Source organism: Notamacropus eugenii, chromosome 5, assembly GCF_028372415.1.
Source record: "Notamacropus eugenii isolate mMacEug1 chromosome 5, mMacEug1.pri_v2, whole genome shotgun sequence".
Classification (NCBI taxonomy): Eukaryota; Metazoa; Chordata; class Mammalia; order Diprotodontia; family Macropodidae; genus Notamacropus; species Notamacropus eugenii.
The window spans coordinates 249,148,504-249,168,324 of record NC_092876.1 but is presented as its reverse complement, the minus strand read 5'-3'; positions in this window follow the sequence as shown (position 1 = coordinate 249,168,324).

The following is a 19,821-nucleotide window of genomic DNA, read 5'->3' as shown; positions in this document are numbered from 1 at the left end:
GTGGACAATATGCCCAAAATAGGGGAAAAAAATAAGACTACAGAAGGTTGCTTTCTTGGTGAACAGATATCTTCTCTCATCCTTTCAAGTGAGGAAGAACAATGTTTACCATCAGGAAAAGACATAAAAGTTAAGGCTTCTGTATACCACACATTCAAAATAAATATTCAATAGTCTCAGGCCATGGAAGAGCTCAAAAAGGATTTTGAAAATCAAGTAAGAGAGGTGGAGAAAAAATTGGGAAGAGAAATGAGAGAGATGCAAAAAAATCATGAAAAGCAGTTAATAACTTGCTAAAGGAGAGCTAAAAAAATGCTGAAGAAAATAACACCTTTAAAAATAGGCTAACTCAATTGGCAAAAGAGGTTCAAAAATCCAGCGAGGAGAAGGATGCTTTAAAAAATAGAATTAGCCAAAGCAGGTTCAAAAGCTCACTGAAGAAAACAGTTCTTTCAAAATGAGAATGGAACAGATAGAGGCTAATGCCTTTATGAGAAACCAAGAAATCACAAAGCAAAACCAAAAGAATGAAAAAATGGAAGATAATGTGAAATATCTGATTGGAAAAGCAACTTACCTGGAGAATAGATTCAGGAGAGACAATTTAAAAATTATGGGACTATCTGAAAGCCATGACCAAAAAAACAACCTAGACATCATCTTTCATGAAATTATCAAGGTAAATTGCCCTGATATTCTAGAACCAGGGGCAAAATAAATATTGAAAGAATCCACTGATCACCTCCTAAAAGAGATCTAAAAAGAGAAACTTCTATGAACATTATATAGCCAAATTCCAGAGTTCCCAGGTCAAGGAGAAAATATTGCAAGCAGTTAGAAAGAAACAATTTGAGTATTGTGGAAATAAAATTAAGATAACACTAGATCTAGTAGCTTCAACATTAAGGGATCGAAGGGCATGGAATAGGATATTCCAGAAGTCAAAGAAACTAGGACTAAAACCAAGAATCACCTACCCAACAAAACTGAATATAATACTTCAGGGGAAAAAATGGTCTTTCAATGAAATAGAAGACTTTGAATCATTCTTGATGAAAAAACCGGAGCTGAAAAGACAATGTGAAGCATGAAAAGGTAAACAACAAAGAGAAATCATAACGGACTTACTAAAGTTGAACTGTTTACATTCCTACATGGAAAAACAACATTTTTAACTCTTGAAACTTTTCAGTATCTAGGTAGTTGCTGGGGTTACACACACACACACACACACATAGAGAGAGAGAGAGACAGAGAGCACAGGGTGAGTTGAATAGGATGGGAATCATATCTACAAAAATGAAATTAAGGGGTGAGAGAGGAATAAATTGGGAGGAGAAAGGGAGAAATGGAATGGGGCAAATTATCTCTAATAAAAGAGGCAAGTAAAATACTTTTCCATGGAGGGAAAAAGGGGGGAGGTGAGATAGAAAACATGAAGCTTACTCTCATCACATTCGACTCAAGGAAGGAATAAAATGCACACTCATTTTGGTATGAAAACCTATCTTACAATACAGGAAAGTGGGGGACAAGGGGATAAGCAGGTTGGGAGAGATGGAAGGGAGAGCAATGGGAGGAGGGAGAAATTAGAAGTCAACACTTTGGGGAGGGACAGGGTCAAAAGAGAGAATAGAAGAAATGGGGGGGCAGGATAGGATGGAGGGAAATATAGTTAGTCTTACACAACATGACTATTATGAAAGTCATTTGCAAAACTACATATATATGGCCCATGTTGAATTGCTTGCCTTCCCAATGGGGATGGGGGGGGAGAGAGGAGGGAAGAGAAGTTGGAAATCAAAGTTTAGGAACAACTGTTGAGTATTACTGTTGCATACAACTGGGAAATAAGAAATACAGGTAATGAGGTATAGAAATTTATCTTGCCCTACAGGATAAAAGACAAGATGGGGATAAGGGAAGGGAGGGATGTTAGAAGGGAGGGCTGATTGGTGATAGCGGTAGTTAGAATGTTCAGAGATTTGGGGTTGGGGGAAGAGAAAGATGGGGAGATAATTTGGAACTCAAAATTTTGTGGAAATGAATGTTTAAAACTTAAATAATAAAAAAAAATTAGAATGGAGTAGTTGGAAGCTAATGACTTTATGAGAAACCAAGATATTATAAAACAAAACCAAAAGATTGGAAAAAAAATGTAAGACAATGTGAAATATATCATTGAAAGAAAAACTGACCTGGAAAATAGAACCAGGAGAGATAATTTAAAAATTATTGATCCACTTGATAAATGGAAAGAATTCACTGATTACCCCTTGAAAGAGATTTCAAAAGGAAAATTACTAGAAATATTGTAGCTAAATTCAAGAGTTCCCAGGTAAAGGAGAAAATATTACAATCAGCCAGAAAGAAACAATTCAAGTATTGTAGAAATACAATCAGTATAACACAGGATTTAGCAGCTGTTACACTAGGGGACTGAAAGGGCTTGGAAGTTGATATTTCAGAAGTCGAAGGAGATAGGATTAAAACTTAGAGTCACCTACCTAGAAAAGCTAAGTATACTACTTCAGGGGGAAAAATGGAATTTCAATGAAATAGAAGACTTTTAAGCATTCTTGTTGAAAAGATAAGAGCTGAATAGAAAATTTGACTTTCAAATACAAGAATCAAGAGAAACATGAAAAAAGGTTAACAAGGCTTAAGGAACTTGCTAAAGTTGAACTGTTTACATTCCTACATGGAAAGATGTTAGTTATAACTCATGAGACCTTTTTCAGTATTAGGGTAGTTAAAGGAAACACACACACACACACACACACACACACATATATATAATATATGTAGGTGTGTATGTATGTGTATATTATATGTGTATGTATGTATGCATACACATGCATGTATATGTGTTTATATGTGTATATACACGTGCATACACTTGGGCACATTTACATATACATATATGTACATACACATATATACACACACACATTCACTCATACACACACACACACTCATAGACAGAGGGCACAGGGTGAACTGAATATGAAGGGAGAATACCAAAAAGCATATGGAATGTACTAAGAGTAAGAGAAAGGAAGAGGTAGAATGTAGAAAATCTCACATAGAAGAGGGAAGAAAGAACTTCTACAATGGAAGGGAAGGGGGGAAGATGAAATTTAATGGAGCCTTACTCTCATGGAATTTGGCTTAAGGAGGGAATAACACACTCAATTGGATACGGAAATCTATTTTACCCTGCAGGAAGGCAAGGGGAAGGGGATAGGAGAGGTAAGATAATAGAAGGGACAACAAATTGGGGAAAGGGATAATCAGAAGCAAATACTATGGTGGGAGGACAGGTCAGGGGAGAGAATGGGATTAATGTAGGGCAGGATAGGACAAAGGGAAATGTCACTAGTCTTTTACAACACAACTATTATGGAAGTGCTTTGCATTGTTACACATGTAAGACATGTATTGAAATGTTTGTTTCCTTAATGAAGGTGGGTGGTGAGGGAGGAAGAGAATATGGAACACAAAGCTTTAAGAATGAATGTTAAAAATTGTTTTTGCATGCATCTGGAAATTAAGCTATGCTGGCAATGGAGTATAGAAATCTCTTTTGCCCTACAAGAAAATAGAGGGGAAGGGGAATGGAAGAAGGGTGGGTAATAGAAGGGAAGACACACTGGAAAAAGGGGTGCATGGGGCACATGCTGTCCTAGGGTGGGGGGTGGGGAGAAATGGGGAGGAAACTTTGAATTCAAATTTTTGTGAAGTGAATGTTAAGAAATGAAAAACAGATAATTTTATACAGCGTGTCTTGTTTCAAATCACTCTCTCTTCCACTCCATCCACATCCTTGTTCTCCCCCTCCCATATCTCATTCCTTTCCCCCATCTCACTGTTGGGTAAGATGAATTACTATACATAAGTTCATATGAATATATATTTTTTTTTTATTTGAGTCAATTCCAATGAAAGTAAGTTTTAATAATTTCCCTCTCATTCTCCCTCCACCATAAAAACTCTTTGTTGTATGTCTCTTTTCTGTGAGAATATTTCCCCATGAAATACTCAAAGGGATCAATGGAAGTATCAACTTGGAAGGACCATCCATTGTTGATAATCACAGTTTATCTTTACCTTTCCAGTCTGTATGATTTTTAGTTATGTTCTATATGAAGTTAAGTACAGTTGAGTACAAACTGTTCAACTGTCCCAAAGACTTTCCTCTTTTTCTCTTTATGTTAAGAGTATACCAGCACAAGCTTCTGGTTATCATTCCTTGCCCTTATCACAAAATTATTTATTTTTTCATCTACCTTATATCAACCCTATGAATACAGGTATATTCCACATGTATGTGAAATTGTGAAAATGTGGTTTTTTGGGTGAAAATCAAAAGAAAGTGAGAAAATTAGGAAAAACTTCATGTAGCTGGTCATATACCTGAAATGGATCTTAAAATAAATTAATGATTATGATAAGAGCTGAGGAGGAAGGGTATTACATTCCAAACATCAGGAATAGTCACTGCAAAGATATAGAGGTTAGAAATGGAGTTTTGTTAGAAAGGTATATTTATACAGGAGAATAATGGACAATAAAGTTTGGAAAGTAAGTTGAGAAGATTTTATTTTTCAGAGTTTATATTTGTTTGCATTTTCAATAAGGGGTCACTAGAAGTAAAATGAGGAAGAAAATGACATTGTGAAGGTAGGTTGATTTTGGCAATTTAACAGATAGAGTGGAAGCAAGAGAGACACTGATTGAGACTCTAGTTTTTTTGGAAGAAGGTCAATGCTTTAATGCAGCTCAGGTTTTTGGAAGAGAGATGAATTTTGAGATGGGAAGGAGAAGTTCATGTGAGAGGCAGTGTCTGTGGTGAACCTTCACAAAAGTCTTGGATTCTAAAATATTGGGAAAGAAAATAAATATTTGAAGGGTCTTCTATGTAAAGGAATGGAGATAGGAGATGGAAAATCTGGTAGATAAAAAGTCCAGTTTGGCTGGTATACAAATTTTGAGAAGGGAATCATCTGAGATAGGTATGGGGCTTGTAGAGGAGTATAGCTGTTATTTTGAAGAGTTTCTATTTTATTCAATGGGCAACTGGGGAAATTAAAGATTTTTTGAATAGAAGAATGAAGTAGTGAGAAATATACAGCAATCTTCATTTAATAACATTGGGAAAGGTAGATTGAGAAAGGGAGAGACTAGAAGCAGTCATTAGGAGACCATTAAAGATAGTACCCAAGAAAGATATTGGTGAGGTCCTGAAATAGATGATTAACTGTTCGGGTGAAGAGAAGAGAACGGATGTGAAAAATGTTGTATAGAAAAATTCTACAAGAGTTGGAAAGTGTGTGGATATGGGTGGTGAGGAAGAAGGAAATATCAAGGATGGCTGAGGTTGTTAATATGGGTGGCTAGAAGAATAGCATGACCTTCAATAGAATTCATAAAATGAAGAGGAAGCATGGTTTAGTAGAGAAAAGACTTTTAAATTTCTAGTCATTCCCTCTAATCTCTGCTTGAATCTGTTACCATATTTAATCTAACCTCAATTTTCTCCTAGAGACTAGAAGAATACTATGTACATATTGGACACCAAAGAAATGTTTTTTGAGTAGAAGTCTGCATTTTTATCTTTGATGATAGCATAACCCTCCCCAGCTTCTCTTAGCAAGCAGATTATAGCAATATATGACAAAAGATCATAGACTATGATCAGGTAGGATTTATTCCAGGAATGCAGGCCTGATGCAACATTAGGAAAACTATCAGCATAGTTGACCATATCAATAAGTCCAATAATGATTCTCTCAATAGATGCATAAAAAATGATTTTGACAAAATGCAATATTCATTCCTATTAAAAACAAACATAACTATGGTACTGTACCATAATAAATAAACTACAAATATCTTAACCTGCTTTTTATAGAATCAGAGTTTTAGGTGGAAAGGACTAAAAGAAAAATGTCATCCAAACTACTCTTTGTATACATAAGGAAACTGAAGCCCAGGGATGCTAAATGACTTCTCTAAGTTCAACAAATAGAAGAACTGGGATTTGTCACCAGGCTTTCTGATTTAAAGCTCCCCATAAATCTGAGCTCTAGCTTTTTCTTTGCAATTTTATTTACAACATTTTCCCTCATGATGTCTTTGGTCCTATGAAATCAGATTAATGTTATTCGCCCTAATTTGTGCTGTTTATTTTGACTATATCTTCCTCCCAAGATATCCCCTGATGCCTGGAATTCAATCTCCCACTGTTTAAATACTAAAGTCCAGCACAGAATGTAGACTTTTATCACTCTTATGTGCTCATAATTGTAATATTAACAAAAAAATGACTAAACTTTGATCCACTAGTCTAGGGAACTCCCAGAGTACTTACTCTCTCTACCAATAGAAACTGACATCTACTTGGTGATTTTTAGTCTTGAAGAATTATCTGTGGCTCTTTGGAGAAGGTACCACTGCTGCAGCCATGTGAAGTTGACAGTCCCTACTTCTCCTCCTCCTGACTCACTGCTGTTCACTGTCACTGAAGAAATCCATGAGGAGAGTGGCCCACTACTATGGCATTCAGACATTGGAAAGACATTTGTGGAGCCTGAAGCAGACATTCATTGGTTCAGAATCACCCTCCATAGCTGCAATGTAAAATCACTCTAAGTGTTGGCTAACCGAATTAGAGGAATCAAAGAAAAGAACTTGAAGGTTAAGGGAACTGTTAGAGGTCTTTTTCATAGTCACATGGTTAGTAAATGATAATGGGATGTTTTCTCTGGTCTTTTCTTTCCAAGGCCAGGATGCCATTTATTAGAATTCACTAAAATATTTGTTTGTGCTTCTCCTGGTAGCCATGCTTAGTTCAATTCAAGAAACACTTACTTATTCCATCACACGTCTGAGACACTCTACTAGGTACTTGTTGGTCAGTAGTTCAGTTGTGTCTGACTCTTTGCAACCTCTGGGACTAAACAACACCGAGTCCTGGTATTATTGGGAAGGTTTTAAGCTTATCCCTGTTACAAATAATGCTTACTGACGGCTTAAGATAGATATTATTTATCATTTTAAGTAAAGTTCCATTTATTACTATTTTTCTAGTGTTTTTAATAGGAATGAATATAGCATTTTGTCAAAACCATTTTTTATGCATCTATTGAGAGAATCATTATTGGTCTTATTGATATGGTCAACTATGCTGATAGTTTTCCTAATGTTGAATCAGGCCTGCATTCCTGGCATAAATCCTATCTGATCATAGTCTATGATCTTTTGTCACATATTGCTATAATCTGCTTGCTAAGATTTTAATTTAAATCTTTTCATCAATATTCATTAGAGTCATTGGCTTATAATTTTCTTCCTCTGTTTTTACCTTGACTGACTTAGGTATCAGCACCATACTTTTGTCATAAAAGTAATTTATTTTTGCTTATTTTTCCAAATAATTTATATGATATTTAAATTAATTGTTCTTTAAATGGTTTGTAGAATTTATTTGTGAATCCATATGGTTCTGGGAATTTTTTCTTAAGGAGCTCATCTTTAACTTATTCAATTCTTTTTCTAAGATAAGGTTATTTAATTATTCTATTTCCTCCTACATTAATCTGAGCAATTTATGTTTTGGTAAATATTCATCCATTTCCCTTAGATTGTCAGATTTATTGTCATAAAACTGGGCAAAATACCTCCTAATAATTTCTTTAATCTCATTGATGGTGAATTGATCCTTTTCAATTTTGATAACTGGTAATTTGGTAGGAGTTTCCTCACCTGGGACTTCCTAATCCAAACCAAATCATGGGATCACATAGGTCCACATTCTTCCATCCATTACTAAATTCTAAGCTCTTTTAGAATGGGACCTGCTATAGTCCAGCTTTTTATCTCCGGCAACTGACATTGTTTCTTACATACAACAGACTCAAGTAATTTTTTTTTTTTTCATGGAATTAATTTAAGACTACTAAATTTATTTTGAGATTCTACTTAATCTATCTGTAAAATAAGAAAAGTAGACAAGTTTACCTTGTTGTTCTTTAGAAAGAACTAAACTCTCTTACAAAAAACTAACAAAAATTTTATAATTCCCCCTAGTTATTATTAAGGAGCTCTCTCCCAAATCCAGTGTTCAAGGAGGTTAAGAATACTCAGGGAAAATATAGCTTTGATTATTTGGTTTTGCTTTTTTTTAAGTCCAGTCATTTTCCCAATGAGTTTTTTTTAAATCAGTTCTACGTTCTTATCTCCTTCCCTTACCTATGAACACTTAGTCAAAAATATGATGTTTTAAGTAATACACAAAATCCCATGACTGCATTATTGACCGCATGTACATGGCATAATTCTCTAGTTTTAAAAGGTAGGATTGAGCTGCACTATCTTTACTCTGCTGAATTACCTGGTCCAGTCAAATAAGATGGTATTCATAGTCACTTGACTTTGTTTAATAGACTTAGACTTCAAAAAGTTGTGCTTAAATCTTATGTAACTTGCACTACATTTTTTCATTGACTTAAATTATAATCTAGGAGAGGTTTGTTTTATAATGCATTTTAGTTGACTGTTGCTTGTAACACTTAATATTTCAGCAGAGTTCTGATATGAGAATCAGGAGACTTGGATTTTAGTCCCAGATTTCCCACTAATCAGCCACATGACCTTGTGTAATTGCTTCCCCTGTGTCTCAGGTTTCTTATTTGAAAATGAGGAGGTTGGATGACCTCTAAGATTTTATGCCCCATCCCCACTACTATCTTGTCTTTCTAGTACTTAATGAACTGTAAAAGATCATTTATATGCACTAGGGGAGTTCACTGTTTAAAAGCTCTTCACTGAATTCTTATGTAAAGTAACTAATGCTTTTGTAATGTGAATACTCATCTCACTAGTCTTATAGCTTTGGAATCTCTTATTTCTATTTTTTTAATTTGAATACAATAGTTCTCAGATTTAATCATGCAATATTCTCAAAGATTCTAAAAAATGTCATCTTATCCTTTTCTATAATCACACCCACTTAAAGCATTATCTATTGCATAAAATTCTAGTGAATAAAAGTAAAGAGTTTTCTTTAGTTAAGTGGGTAAATAAATCTAAAAAAATCTTTGGATAAAGAAACCTTTTTTATGTACATTTACATTCATTTTATTTAAAATTTATTGAGCTGACTTCTTTCTCAACATAAAGTAATCCCTGAGAATAAGAAACTGTTGGAAGCTGCAATAAGTCTTTCAGAACACTATGATATATTTAATTTGGTAATTTACTAAGTGACACCTGATAATAATTATAAACCTAACTTTCAATTCCTAAGTGCTTCTAATGGAATATTGCTCAAAAAAATCTTTCAATTACTTCTTGGGTGTTTACTCCAAGAACATCTTTGATCAGGGTTTCTTTTTAGCAGCTTGTGAATGAACAACTTCCTTCCTTCCTTCCTTCCTTCCTTCCTTCCTTCCTTCCTTCCTTCCTTCCTTCCTTCCTTCCTTCCTTCCTTCCTTCTCTCTCTCTCTCTCTCTCTCTCTCTCTCTCTCTCTCTCTCTCTCTCTCTCTCTCTCTCTCTCTTTCTTTCTTTGTTAGGAATTTCCTCTCAAATCAGAATGTATAATGACTTTGGTAAAGATTGATGGTGCAGAGAGGGCAGATTGTGACGTTCTTTTGTATAATGCTTTTCCCTCATTTTTATTCTAAATATCTTTAAAAGTCCTTTTTATACAATATCCAACTCTGTGGAGTGTTCATATTTTTATTCTCATTTCATTCTTAACTATAAACTTTAAAATACAAATATTCAATAATTTTATTTCTACCAATAATAAGTCTAATAAATTTACTCTATTGAATAGGCTGATATTTCTAGTGGAAAGCATTCTAATATTTCTATTACTTTGATCAACAGGATTTCTTCAAGTTCCTGTGAGTTGATTCATTTTAGATTTTTTAAATGAAACTCCTATTTTCTAGGCATGTATTCTCAATCTCATGTAGAAAATATAAGGGTAGGGAAAGCTATTTTATCATTTTCTTCCTCCTGATATTCAAATATTGTTCTGCGTTAGTATCTCCAGCATGCTTATTTGGGGAATCTTCATTCTTTCTTTCATGTAGGAGTCCTTCAAGTTTCATAGAGAGAAAATGAAAATTATCCTTTGCTTGTTGGTATCTCTCCTTTCTAGGGTATGGTCCCCCTTTCCTCCAAGCATGACAATTTTGTTCCATAAATATATACAGAATTTTACTCTTAAGCTACATGCTTTTATACTAATGAACTATGCAAGATAATTTGGTATGCTGACAGTGATTAAGACATTATTAAATCAAATGTGGAAATGCTATCTCCTGGCTTCACACTCATAATTCAGTTAGTTGCTCAGACTGAATTATGGAACGACAAATGATAAACATTGCTCTTTTGTTAAATAATTTTAATCATATGTTTATTTCCGTCAGTTAGGTCAAACATCAGTGGTTTTCTATTGGCTGTCAAAATGATTTTTAGAATGTTGAATGAGTCAAGGTAGCTGTAAAAAACAGAGAATTCTCTCTGTGTTTTCTGGTAACCAATTGTAATGAAAACAAATTCATTTTAATGTCTAAAGGGAATTAAGCATTAAAATGAAAAACCTGAAACAATGTTCAATAAAAGTGATGAAGAGTAAGGAGAAGATGATTAATACAGTTCTGTAAGTCATTGTTTGGAAAGAATTTATGTAGCTCAATTGAACTTAAGATATTTATTACTGCTAATGGCCACCATGTGAAATTCTGAGAGAAATATGATATGGTCTTAGGTGTTTTTTCAGGTATTAGAATAATTTTGATTGGGAGTTGTATAAAGAACAAATCCCCAAATTTTAACTCATATGGAACTTCGACATGAATTGAGGAACCAAACAAGCCTGGGAAAATCCCTTTGATTTTCATGGCTAAGTAGAAGCAGAGACTATGATATTTTTTCTCTCCTATCTTCATATAGCTGAAAAATTTCTGAAAGTCTCTGCAGTAGTTGGTTAACTGTAAGAGCTTCCCTCATTCATGTACTTTCTTGATGTCCAGGAGTGCTTTCCATGAGAGTACCCAAATAAATACATTAAAAGAAATGGAGGAAGATGGCATAATTTTTCAGTAATTTTTTTCTCCAGGAAAATCTGAAAGATCAAAATTAGCATCTATCTCCCCCAAGTCTATTAGCTGACTTTACTCCTTTATTAAAGATAGAATGGCATTTAATCTAAGCAAAATATTTTCGCAAAACTCCATTTCAACAACAAATATAACCTTTTTGGGGACATAAAGAAAAAAAGCACAACAAATGATGTAGAATAAAACATGGAAACTATTGGATAAATTTCAAGTCATTTGGATTTGTATTTGGAAAAATAGAATTGGCTCTGTGAATGAAAATGCTCTATGTAATTGGGTCTGTGAATGAAAATATTCTATGTAATAACCAAAGCATGGAATAATGAGAAGAAAGAAGCATGAAATATTTCTATGGATTATATGAGGAATTCCAATTATTTCCTGAAACCAAATGCCTCTTAGAAATAAAAGAGTAATATAATTTTCAAGTAATTATAGGTAATATATACCTGTACAAAACAAGTCAATTTAAAAATCTTAAAGAATGAATAAACATTTACATTAAAATTAACTGGTCACACATTTTTAAAATTTTGTTTGTTTTCAGTGTTCTGCAATCACTTCCATATAACTTTGATTTTTTTCCCTCTCTCCCCCTAATTTCTCACCTTCCTCCCCCCTCCCTCCCTGAGTCGGTATATAATTTTATATAGGTTCTACACATACATTCCTACTAAATACATTTTTATGTTAGTCATGTTGCATAGAAGAATTAAAATGAGTGAGAGAAATCATAAAACAAATCAAAATGTAATACAAAAGAAAATGATCTCCTCCATTCTGTGATCGAATTCCATAGTTCTTTCTCTGGATATGGAAAGCATTTTGTGTTGAGACTGCTGTGAATATTTTAAATCCTAGTATTGCAATGAAGTTCTAAGTCTACCAGAAAAATTCCTCACAAACCGTGTTTGTTGCTGTGTATAAAGTTCTCCTGATTCTGCTCCTGTCACTCAGCATCCATTCATATAAGTCTTTCCAGGCCTCTCTGAAGTCTTCCTGTTCATCATTTCTTACAGCACAATAGTATTCCCTTACATTCATATAGCACAATTTATTCAGCCATTCACCAACTGATGGGCATCTCCTTGATTTCCACTTTTGGGCCAACACAAAGGGTGCTGCCATAAATATTTTTCTACATATGAGACCCTTTCCCATTTTTATGATCTCTTGTGGGATACAGACCTAGAAGCAGTATTGCTGAGTTAAAGAGTATGCACATTTTTGTAGCTCTTTGAACATACTTTCAAATTGCTCTCCAGAATGGCTGGATCAGCTCACAACTCCACTAATAATGAATTAGTGTTCCAACTCTCCCATATCTTCTCCAACATTTAATATCATCCTGTTCTGTCATGGTAGCCAATCTGATAGATGTGATATGGTGCCTCAGAGTTGTTTTGATTTGCATATCTCTAATCAATAGTGGTTTAGAGTAGTTTTTCATATGGCTATAGATAGTTTTGATTTCTTACTCTAAATATTTCCCGTTCATATTTTTGACCATTTATCAATTGGGGAATGACTTGTATTCTTGTACGTTTGACACAATTCTCTATGTGTTTTAGAAATGAGGCCTTTATCACAGACACTAGTTGCAAAAAGTTTTTCCCAGTTTTCTGCTTCCCTCCTGATATTGATTGCATTGGGTTTCTTTGTGCAATAACTTTTCAATTCAATGTAACCAAAATAATCCATTTTGCACTTAATAGTGTTTTCTATATCTTATTTAGTCAAAAAATTCTTCCCTTCTCCATAAATATGAGAAATACACTATTCCTTGCTCCACTAATTTCTTTATAGTATTAGTTTTTATACGTAGATCATGTACCCATTTGAACTTTATTCTTGTGTACAGTGTCAGGCATTGGTCTATGCCTAGTTTCTGCCATATGGTTATCCAGTTTTCCCAGCAATTTTTGTTGAACTGGGAGTTCTTATCCCAGAAGTTGGGGTCCTGGGGTTTAACAAACAGTAGTTTGCTATATTCATTGACTACTATGTCTTGGGTACCAAAGCTATTCCACTGGTACATCCTTCAGTTTCTTAGACAGTACCAAGTAATTTTGATAATTCCTCCTTTATCATACAATTTGAGATCTGGTAGAGCTACGCCACCTTCCCTATCATTTTTTGTCATTATTTCCCTTGATATTCTGGATATTTTGTTCTTCCAAATGAAATTTGATATTATTTCTTTTAGCTCTACAAAAGAAATATCTGATAGTTTGATTGGTATAGGACTGATTAAATAAATTAATTTAGTTAGAATTGTCATTTTTATTATATTGACTTGGCCAATCCATGAGCAATTGATGTATTTCCACTTACTTAAATCTGACTTTATTTGTGTGAAAAGTGTTTTGTGATTGTGTTCATATAGTCTCTGGGTTTGTTTTGGCAGGTAGACTCCCAAATATTTTATACAATCTACTGTAGCTTTAAATAGGATTTCTCTTTCTGTCTCTTGCTGTTGAGCTTTGTTAGTAATATATAGAAATGCAAAAGATTTGTTTGGGTTTATTTTATAACCTGCAACTTTGCCAAAGTTGTTTATTGTTTCAAGTAGTTTTTTACTTGATTCTCTGAGATTCTCTAAGTATATAATCATACCATCTGCAAAGAGTGGTAACTTAGTTTCTTCTTTGCCTATTCTAATTCCTTCAACTTTTTTTCTTCTCTTATTGCTACAGCTAACATTTCTAGTACCATATTGAATAAAATAGTGGTGATAATGGACATCCTTGTTTCACTGCTGATCTTATTATAAAGGCATTTAGCTTATCCCTGTTGCATACAATGCTTGCTGAAGGTTTTAGGTAGATACTGCTTATTATTTTAGAATAAGTTGCATTTATTTCCATGTTCTCCAGTGTTTTCAGTAGGAATGGGTGTTGTATTTTGTCAAAAGCTTTTCCTGCATCTATTGAAATAATCATGTAGCTTCTGTTAGTTTTGTTGTTGATGTGATCAATAATGTCAATATCTTTCCTAATATTGAACCAGCCCTGCATTGCTGTTATAAATCTTACCTGATTATAATGTATTATTCTCATGATAAGTTGCTGTATTCTTTTTGCTAAAATCTTACTTAAAATTTTTGCATCTATATTCCTTAGAGCAATTGGCCTATAAATTTCTTTCTCTGTTTTGGCTCTTCCTAGTTTAGGTATCAAAACAATATTTGTGTCATAAACAAAATTTGGAAGGACTCCTTCCTCCATTTTCACAAATAGTCTATATAGTATTGGAATTAAGTGTTCTTTAAATGTTTGATAGAATTCACTTGTGAATCCATCTAGCTCTAGAGATTTTTTCCTGGGGAGTTCATTGAGGGCTTTTTTTATTTCTTTTTCAGAGGTGGGCTTATTTAAATATTCAACTTCCTCTTCTCTTGGTCTTGGCAATTTATATCTTTGAAAATAATCATTCATCTCATTTAGATTTTTGAATTTATGGGCATACAGTTTGACAAAGTAATTTTTTATTACTGTTTCAATTTCCTCCTCATTTGAGGTGAGTTCACCGTTTTCACTTTTGATATTGTAATTTGATTTTCTTCTTTCTTTTTTTAAATCAAATTGGCTATAAGTTTATCAGTTTTATTGTTTTTTTTCAAAAACCAACTCTTGTTTCATTCATTTTATTTATTAGTTCAATAGTTTTCTTAATTTCAATTTTATTAATCTCTCCTTTGGTTTTCAGTATTTCCAATTTGGTATTTACTTGGGGATTTTCAATTTGTTCTTTTTCGAACTTTTTCAGCTGCATGCCCAATTCATTAATCTCCTTTTTCTCTATTTTATTCATGTAGGCACACAAAGACATAAAACTTACCCTAAAAAATGCTATTGCAGTGTCCCATAAAATTTGGTAGGTTGTGTCGTTATTTTCATTCTTTTGAATGAAGTTGTTGGTTGTTTCTATAATTTGTTTTTTAACTCACTCATTCTTTAGGATTAGATTGTTTAGTTTCCAATTTTTTTTGGTTAATGTTTCCATGGCCTTTGATTACATATAAGTTTTATTGCATTGTGATCTGAGAAGGATGCTTTGACTATCTCTGCCTTTTTGCACTGGACTGTGAGGTTTTTATGGCCTAGTACATGGTCAACTTTTGTATATGTTCCATTTACTGCTGAGAGAAAGATGTATTCCTTTCTACCGCATTCCATTTTATCCAGAGGTCTATCCTATCTACCTTATCTAGAGTTCTATTCACCTCCTCAACTTCTTTCTTGTTTATTTTGAGGTTTGATTTATCAAGTTCAGAGAGGGGGAGGTTGATGTCCCCCACTAGTACAGTTTTGCTGTCTATTATTTCCTGCAACTCCCTTACCTTCTCCTCTAAGAATCTGAATGCTATACCACTTGGGGCATATATATTTAGTAATGAGATTGCTTCTTTGTCTATGGTGCCTTTTAGCAGTATATAGTTTCCTTTCTTATCTCTTTTGATTAGATTTATTTTTTCTTTTTCTTTGTCTAAGATTAGGATTGCTACCCCTGCTTTTTTTCTATCAGCTAAAGCACAATAAATTCTGCTCCAACCTTCTACCTTTACCCTATGTGTATCTACCCTTGTCAGATGTGTTTCTTGTAAACAACATATTGTTGAATTAAGATTTTTAGTCCGTTCTGCTATCCATCTCTGTTTTATGAGAGAGTTCATCCCATTCACATTCACAGTTATGATTACTATTCATGTCTTTCCCTCCATCCCCTTTCCCCTTGTTTATGCTTTTAGGGCTCCCTTTTTCCTTCCCATCCCCAACAGAGTTTTGATTTTTGACCACCACCTCCCTCAGTCTTCCCTCCCTTCTTTCAGTCCCCCTCCCTTTTAATCCCCTTTCCCTTACTACTTCTTCCCTCCTTTTTGGCCTCGCCTCCTTTTCTTTCCCTTTCCCCTCTTATTGCCTATACAGCTAGTTGTATTTCTATACTTTTTTAAACCACCACCTCGCACAGTCTTCCCTTCCTTCTTTCAGCCTCCCTCTCTTTTGCTGCCCTTTTCCCTTACTATTTCTTCCCTCCCTTTTAGCCTCCCCTCCCTTTTCTTTCCCCATTCCCCTTCTACTGTCTAGAGAGTTAGTTAGATTTATATACTTGTTTGTTGTTCACTCCTTGAACTAAATCAGATGAAAGTACCTCTCAAACAATGCTCCTCTTCCTTCCCCTTTTCCCTCTACTATAATAGTTTTGTACTTCTTCTTGCGATATATTTCACCATTTTCTGCTTCCTCCTTTTAACATTTCTTGTTACAATCCCTTCACATGCTTAAATAATATTTTTATAATCACATAATTTACTTTATACCTGGTTCCTCTATCTCTGAATATCCCTTTTGCATTTCATATTAGATATACAATTCTCAAGCTTAATGAATATTATCTTCCCTTATAGGGAGATAAAATTTGCCAAAACTGAGTAACATATTTTCTTTTCCCCTGTTTACCTTTTTATCCTTCTCTTGAGACCTGCATTTGAAGATCAAGTTTCCTGCTAAGTTCTAGCCTTTTCATCAGGAAGGTCTGGAAATCCTTTATCTCACTGAATGTTCATCTCCTTGCCTGAAATATTATGCTCAACATTGCTGGGTAATTAATCCTTGATTGTAGTCCCAGCTCTTTTGCTTTACAGAATATCATATTTCAATTCCTTCGATCTTTTAATGTAGAAGTTGCAAGATCCTTTGTGATCCTGATGGTAGCTTCTTGATATTTGAATTGTTTCTTTCTGGCTACTTGCAGTATTTTTTCCTTCCCTTGATAGTTTTGGAATTTGGCAACAACATTCCTTGGTGTTTTTAGTTAAGGGTCTCTTTCAGAAGGTGAAGGTGGATTCTTTCAATGGCCATTTTGCCCTCAAGATCTAGGACTTTGGGGCAATTTTCCTTGATTTCCTGGATAATATTGTCCATGCTCTTTTCTTCATCATGGTTTTCTGGTAGACCAATAATCCTTAGATTTTCTCTCCTGAAACTATTTTCCAGGTCAGTTTTTTTTTCTAATTAAATATTTTACATTTTCTTCTATCTTTTCATTCTTTAGGTTCTGTTTGACTGATTCTTGATGTCTCATAGATTCATTAGCTTCTACTTGCCTGATTCTATTTTTTATCAGATTGTTTTCTTCAGTTAACTTTTATGTCTATCCAACTGTTCCTTTTAAGGAGTTACCTTCACAGTAAGTTTTGTATTTTCTTTTCCATTTGTCTAATTTTTCTTTTTAAGGAGCTGTTCTCTTCAGTGAATTCTTTTTCTCATATTTTCAAAATCATTGCTCAGTTTTTCCTCTATTTCTCTAATTTTCATTTTAAAATCCTTCTAGAGCTCTTCCAAGAAGACTCTTTGTTCTTCACAGCAGTTTACATTCCCTTCTGAAGTTTCAAATGGGACTAGAGTCTCATTGCTGACCTCTTTGGTATTTGTGTTTTGAGTCCGACTCCCCATTTTCTGTGGTCTTTTCTTTTCTGCTTTGCTTTTTGCTCATGATAATAACCCTTTTCCTGGCTTTTAAGGTAGATCTCTGTGTCTATCTCACAGAGAACTCTGTCCCACAGTTCTTGTGCCTAAAACTTGAGGCTTTTTGTGTTGTGGTCTCTGGATCTTGTAGCTAGAAATTAAATGCCACAGTTTATCTGGTGCTGAGCTGGCTGGTGTTTGAAAGCAGTAGCCAGTTAGGTCTTTTTGGGTTTTTCCCTCAGTTATCCTGGAGACAGCTCATTAAATGTGGGAAAAGGATGATCTGGATATCAGAGGCTCCTCTGCTGAGCTAGAACATAGGCAAGCTCAACTTTCTGCACTAATGTCTTCCTGAGTCCACTAGAGTGCTGAGGCGCACCTGTAGTCCTGGTGTTGGCAATTACTGTCTTCATCCCCCTGGGGTTCAGGATCTTCACCCAGTTTGTTGAGGTGGAACTGTCTGAGACAGTTCTGATCCTGCACTGATCACCTTTGACCACAGCAACTAGAACTTTCCTTAGCAATCTTTCTAGCCTCCTGTGCTGAGAGTCTGTTTACCTCTTCCACTGCTCCCACTGTTTCAGTGATTTTTCCAGGGAGATAATCTCTAGGCTGGTCAATGTAAACAAGGAGAGGGAAATAGCAGTTAGGATCACTCTGCCGTCTTGGCTTCTGGTCACACATTTTTGAAACTGGCCTGAAACTAAACTCAATCCTACTTATAAACCAAAGTAGCCTACATATAATGAACACATTTTTTTTCTTTTAGTTTAACACTGCTTTTTAAACCATTTCATTTCAGAGACCTTTTTAAATATGAAACATTTTGCATTAATGATTAAAATAAACAGGCTAATCCTTCAGGAGAAGAATAAGAACATCTAATTTAAGATATGAGTTGGCTTAAGAATAAATGTTAATTTGTTAATTTCCAGAAAACATTTTCTGGAAAAAACAAAGCTTATTCTAAGGTTTTATTTGCTAGATAGTGGTGGCATATAATCTAGGAAAACTTTATTTGCATAGGTAAAAGTATGAATATCAAAGAGCAGAATGAATGCTTTTGAAAATGTATTAATCCCTTATTTTTTATCTTTTTCAATAGACAGCACAGCCATAGTTGGGGCATTAGATTTATAGTTAGAAATACCTAGAGTCAAATCTTACCTTAGACACTCATTAACTCTGTATGCTAAGGCAATTAATTTTCCTGGGCCTCAGTTCCTCATCTGTAAAATGAGGTAATTTGACTAGGTAATCTCAGTTCAAATCAATCCCTCCATTTATACATTGCCATATAATTCTTCTATTTTCCCTCCATTACAGATATCTCTTATTACAAAGTGAAAAATTATCCCATATCTCTCTTCTCTCTGTCTCTCTCTCTGTCTCTCTCTGTCTCTGTCTCTCTCTCTGTCTCTCTCTCTCTCTCTCTCTCTCTCTCTCTCTCTCTCTCTCTCTCTCTCTATTATATCAGCATATACAAAGTCTATTATACACATCTATTTAATGTATCAACATTTATGAAGTCACACATGTATAGTATTCATACCAATAACTCACCACTTATGGATAGAATGGGGAAAAGTGCATGATTTATTTTTCTTTTGGTCTACATGTAGTTATTGTATCATTCAGCTTCAATTTTTTCTTGTTATTTCTTATTCCACTTTCATTCTTGTAGTCTTTGTGCACTGTTTCAAAATTTCTATAGTGAACTTCAGCTCAGTCCTGTCTTTTCATTTATTAACTGGCATCCATAATGATTTATATACATTTGACTTCCCCAACTTACAATATAAACTTTGAGCTTTACCTTTGACTTCATCCCAACAACAAGGAGAGTGTGTGTTAATATAATTAGGATAGATAAGCACTTGATCACAGTGAACTGAGTCACTCTAGGGTAATAATAGTGTGCTTGAAAGTATTTTACTAGGATTCATCAGAGTTGTAGGCATAGATGTCTAATATAATTCACAAAAGCCCTTAAGAAATACTGCAATCATTAAATATATGAACATTTAATTTTCCATTTAAAGGAATTGTGAAAGTCTGTTTTAGAGGTGAATTAAGAATATAGACTTATTGCATCTGATAATACATGGATAATTAGATTTAAATTCAGGTTAATTTGTTGCATTTATTTTGTTACCATAGGAGATGTTCTCTAGATGTATATAATTTTGAAGCTATAAGGTGCCTTAGAAGACAC